This window comes from Phalacrocorax carbo, chromosome 1 (assembly GCF_963921805.1).
Source record: "Phalacrocorax carbo chromosome 1, bPhaCar2.1, whole genome shotgun sequence".
In the NCBI taxonomy this organism is placed as follows: Eukaryota; Metazoa; Chordata; class Aves; order Suliformes; family Phalacrocoracidae; genus Phalacrocorax; species Phalacrocorax carbo.
The window spans coordinates 49,409,338-49,415,430 of record NC_087513.1 but is presented as its reverse complement, the minus strand read 5'-3'; positions in this window follow the sequence as shown (position 1 = coordinate 49,415,430).

The following is a 6,093-nucleotide window of genomic DNA, read 5'->3' as shown; positions in this document are numbered from 1 at the left end:
TAGATTTTGGATGACGCTTACAGTTTGCAACAAAGTTTAATAACGTCAGAAGCAAATATTGCAGGTTCTTAATCATCCTTTCCAAAAGAAATTTGGAAGCCATCCATTCCTGTCATTGTAACTCTGGATTTGTTGTTTGATTTTACTGTAAATGTGCATGGTCCCTGTTAAAGGTAATACTTTACTCTTAACAACTAAGAAATTCCATGCATACTGAACGCAATGATGAACCAGAGTCTAAATAATTATGGGCTTTACATATGCAGGAAAACAATATTCTGGGTGCTCATTTAGAACAGCATCACAGTTTAGTAGACAAGACTGCATGAAAATATCCTGAGATGTCACTGTTACTAATCAATATTAACCAGATCCAGCATACACCTGACAAATTTTAAATAGTCTTGTTATTCTTTTTTCTGGAAGATTAAAAATAAAAAGGCAGCTGGACAGGCAGTACAGAAGAGCAACAATTAATATTTGAATGACAGGAAAAAAGTCTTATACTACAAGATCTGACACTTTAATCTGTTTACATCAACCATGGAAGTAAGAGGTGACAATAAAAATAACTTAAAAGAAAAAGATTAATATCATCTAAGGATATGTGAATGGAAAGGGAATACACCATCAAGAACTAAAAATCAGGCAAACTGAGGTGAGAAATAAGTCACTTGAGTTGATCCATACGCAATGGATTTTTAGTTATTTCTGCGACTCATTGAAAAGCTTTTTCTTTCTTGCATTCACTGTTTATGTGGAAATAATTAAACCTAAACAAGACTTTACTAGTAAAAACAATTGTAGCTATCTCACATTTTCTGTTTAACTCTCTTTTTCCTCCTGTTTATGGTGACTTGCACAAGGGATGGAACAGTTGGAGCACTCTAAATCCTTCTTTTGTACTTTGTTTAACTTTGATGAGCAAAATGGAAATGCTAATCCCTTCTGCAGACACATGATTTCCTTCCTTTCTTCTTCTCTCTGAGACATTTGTTTTTCTGTTCTCTGGCCTTTGTTCCCTAGTACCAGTGAGGTTCATATGATGCACTCCTTTTCCCAGGGTCCTAGGGTGAACCTGCAGTCCAACAATTCATGAAATGCTGTTGATACTGAGAGAGTCAAAGGATGTACCAAAGGAGCTTCCTACCTCTCTGTCCTCTCACCATGCCTTTAGAACAAACAAACAAACAAACAAACAAACAAACAAGCAAACAAAAAGAAGACTCAGGGTGTTCAGTATCTCAGAAGGAAACACTCTCAAATACTTGCTTGAATTTTAGGCCTGAATCAGATTGTAGCTAACTTCAATGATTACAGGATTTCACATTGTGGTTTCTCTTTGTTCAATATAATTCTGAACACAAATTTAAAATTGGAAAATAAATAATAAATCATGATACAGCAAACAATGACATCACACACCAAGAACAAGCTGAGAAAAACATTTGTTTGGACATGAAGCAGACTCTCTGGTACAGTATATAATATTCATGAACATGTTGGAGGATCTTAGCGCTAAAGGCCTGCAGAAGTAGGATGTCAAAGAAGATGGATCCAGGTGCAAAAAGGAAAGCTCTTTGCTATGTGCCTTAGTAAAGATCTTAATGAACATTCAGTGGACATAGTTTGTGATAAACACTACTTTTATTTAGAAAACTAAAAATCATCCAGTTGGATTAGGTTGCGTTACCTATATACAGGTTAGGGGGTATCGGTTGAAAAATCATATTTTAAAATCTAAAAAAATTTTTACAAGTTCACAATAATAGATGTCTTTCCAAACAGTCTGTAGAAGGAGTTACATCTACTTTGTGGTCTTCTTTACAGTAATGTCAAAGAAAACAAGCATTCTTTGTAGGCATTTTATTAATAAAGGGTACATGTGTGCCACCAAATAATCTGAAACCTGACCGAAGTAGTTAACAGTTTATAGTTATTTAAACAGAAGCAAAAATTTAAAAAATTAAGTAGTATATATAAATCAGTAACCAAAGTGACACAATGTATGACATTTTATTACTTCAATTATGAATTCTCTCCTAGTTTATGAAAAATAAACTGCATATTATACAGCACTTTTAGGGAAGCAACAAAAACTTTCTTTTTCTAGAAATAATCCTTGCATAATTTTAAATATATAAGGAATCTTCCAAAAATATAAAATTTAAAGTTTAAGACCAATGTTTTCTATGCTTTCTGAGGTGACACCCTCATAACTCTATTCAGAACAGATGGCTCTTGACCCTGCTTGATGAGCCTACCCTACAGTCTTTGGCTTACACCCAGTGCTTTATACCAATTCCACCTGACTATTTTTTGCTGCCTTCTTTTGTAAGTGCCCCACATTCACTTCCTCATACTAACATTAATGTTAACATGCTAATGCTAACATTAACATGCATGTGTTACCTGCATTTTGGTCACGACACATAGTATATCTTGAGAAACGAATACTTATGGACCTCCCACATATGACCAAGTCACAATTGTCCCCACTGCATAATGGAAGTGAGCTCTTTTTATTCATATGTTGGATGCACTTCTGGTCACAGAATGTGGAAGAGAGTTGGAGGAAACCCACTGTGTCTTTTTAAGAGCCTGTGTAGCCCAAGCAGCTGAACTTACTGTCACCAATACTGGAACACTCATGTATTTCCTCTCCCTTATGCAGGCCGGTCCCCAGACGAGGAGAAGGTGATCATTCATTTTGTTACTATTGTTTTATATGAAAATACATCAACATCTTCATTTATTGCTCTTACTCTATATTTTCAGAACAGGAGCACCCTTTAGCCAGGTGCCAAGTAGAAACAACCAAATGAATTACTCATTTTGGGACTCCCCAGAACTGGATTCCTTCCAAAGCTGGATATTATCTTGCCCTCCTTCTTGAAAATCAGCACTAGAACTTTCCAGAGCTGATGCAGCAGACTAAAGACCTGTAATTCTTTTCAGGCTGGCAGACAGAAAAGGTGCTGAGAAGAAAACTTGGTACTATACACAAACTCTTTCTGAAGGTCAGACGATTTTTCATTATATGGCAAAACTAGTATTTTCCCCACACATTCTTTCTTATCACAAGTTCCTGGGGATGAATCTGTGAGGCCCAAAAGAAAACAAAGCACAGAAAAAATTATATTTATATCAAGTGGATGCTGACAGTCTGAATCAAAGGCTCAGTGCTTTATAATCGAGGTTTTGGAAAAACAAGAATAGGACAACCCTGAGGCTTTGGCACTGAGTTCAAGAACACAGTTAGAAGTCATTGCACCTCCAAGAACTGGGAGAACCGAAATGGAAACAAAGCCCTCTCTAAAAACAAGGGAATAAATTAATTCATTTAGCACTGCCAGCAATTATACAATGGGAATGCATTTTAACTAGGAACGTGTTAGGCAATGACCACAGCTGGATATGCTTCCAGCTGAAGTCATGCTCCAAAAACCACTGAATTTGATGGAACTCTCCATTAACTTTAGTGAGCTTTTAATCAAGCACAAGTTAGTAGGTCAGACAGCAAGATTCAGAGACAGCTGGAGAAGTTTGCAAGACAGTAACTTAAACTGCACAAGGCCAGAGGATCTGGAAAAAACCCAAGAGTCAGTGAAGGGACTAATTAGAGGACATGAAAAGCTCACTCCCAAATGTCCTTTAGTCAGACTCAGGAATTTCATTATCTTCTGTGATAACAGGATTCATAAAACACTAGGCAGTGATCTGAATCAGTTGCTAGCTCAATCACAGATTTTTTGTAAGCTTATTTAAATGCTTGTCTTTCTGCTCAGCAACATCACAAGGGCTATAAGTAGCCTTCCTTTTCCTTTGTTTTTAATGGCCTACTATTGTTAAGTGCTTAAATGTTGGGTCTTTTGGGTTTCTTGCTGTTCTAGGGTTGTTAACATCAGGACTTCTAACATCCAAAGTTAAACAAAATGCCAGACATTAATTCCAACATCAACTAAGGTGTGTCCTCTACAGATATACCACTTGATCTCCAAGGTCTGGTTCTTCAAAACATAAATTGAGACAAACAAAAATGTTTCCTTTGTTTGACTCTTATTGGCAAAATTTGTGTGCCATATGAAACATCATTGTCATAAGGTTGTAAAATGTTTTGTATAAATTATATCCTTTTTTCAAATAAGTTCCCATAGCTCTAACAAAAAATAAAAGCAATATCAATGTTTTTAAGTTAACATTTGTCTTCAATTAATTTAACTTGCTCAGTGTTTTTGGAAAACAAGACCAGCAAAGCATATTGTAGTGTGACAGGGATACAGTAAGTCACTAAAATCAAGGTTAAGGTAAGATCCAAAGCCGAAGTGGTTTGAGCTCAATTGGTCTTAATAAAACAAAAAAAGTAAATCTACAGACCAAAAGATACAAAAGTTTCAGACCCTAGATCACAGTATGTCTATTTCGACTTAGTTGTGTAAGAATGAAGGAAAAAACATTAATATAGGTAGAATTTGTTGTAGATAAGAATTTTTCTTCAGTAAAGAATAAAAGATAGGAGTCTTTTGTACAAGTGAAATCAATGCGCACTGGGCCTGTCTAGAGAATATGTTTTGTAAATGAAGAAGACATACTGGGAGTGAGGATTTAGAAGAGTAAATCTTGAATGACCAAGCGCAACAGCAAATAAAATACTTAAAAGTGAAATAATGTTAATTACTTCAGCACATGAAGCAGTGTAAGAATTACGTGTAGCAGTAAGAAGGTGAAATGATGTATTTTGCTGCATTGAAGATATAGCTATTTGCTTTGTTGCCAGGAAGGAGCATACGTAGGCATTGAAAGAAACTAGATCACTAACTTAAGGGGTAAACTAAGGCCAAAGCTACTAACCTGAAGAAAAAAGAATAGCAACAGGACACAGCAGTGCAGTACTTGCACTGTATTATTGCCCTCATTCTTCATGGAAGAAGCTGCTTTTACATGGGAAGGGACTATGAATAACGAAATTAAAAATACCTGAATTAATGATTCAAGGCCCCCATTTTCATTGAAGCAAATCATGCTGAACCTACCTTAGGAAGAAGTCTGTCATCCATGAGCCTTTGTAAGGCTAGTTCTAGAAATTACCACAGCTAGTAAGGCACTGCAGGCTCCACTCAATTGCCAAAACAGCACATGACACCTAATGTCATTTGATATGTCCTATAATATCCTATCCTCTACCTATCTTCTAACAGAGCTGTTGCTCTTCTACACTTTGACCTATCTATCTGCCAAACCCTTTCAGATGTCTTGGATTTCCTAGGCTAGCACTAGCATTTGATGTTGGACAATCAAATTGTTGAGAGCTGGCTTAAAATTCTTCACATGCTTTAGTGTCTCATACAAATTTGGCCTTGGAGGATGGCTTTCTTATTGGCAAAAATTTGTTGGGGAAGTTATATAAAGCAAAGAAAATCAGCTTTGTTTAGCACATTGGAATCTTCAGCTTGAATCCAATATTCCTCCATGGATAAGGAATGGGTTCTGCTTTTTCCTGTTAATATAGGACATTGACAGTGTTAGGAGGTGTATTTCACTGAAGAGTTGGAAGAATGACAAATAAGTTCAGACGAATGGTTGTATCTTGTAAAAAATACTCGTAATATGAAAGTAAGCACAGAATTAAGTAGGAAGTGATAATAATAGTAAAAAACATTAATAAGGAAAAGAGCTTGACTTTTAAGAACATTGTAAAACCTCTTTCTGGCATAATAAGGTGCATGCTACTACAGTGTATGCCTATCATTTGCAGCATATTATAGCAGTTCATATTTACTAAGGAAGCGGTATTTCCCCTTCAGAAGGAAAACATACTGGATAGAGTAGATCCTGAGTATTGCCTCATAAGTACTTACAGAAAAATAAAGGGAAAAAAAGTACCTCTAAAGACATACCAGACAATACCAGAGACAATGCCCAGAGCAGATGGAAATTTGTTAAACATCATCACATACAATAAGACCCAAAACAGAAATGTTACATATAGGAAAAAATATTCATATATAATCCAATTTGCTTAAGCCTTTATTTTGGATGTGGAAAATACGCATTTCTAGGTTATCAGGACACCCAAAGAATGTTTCTGGAATG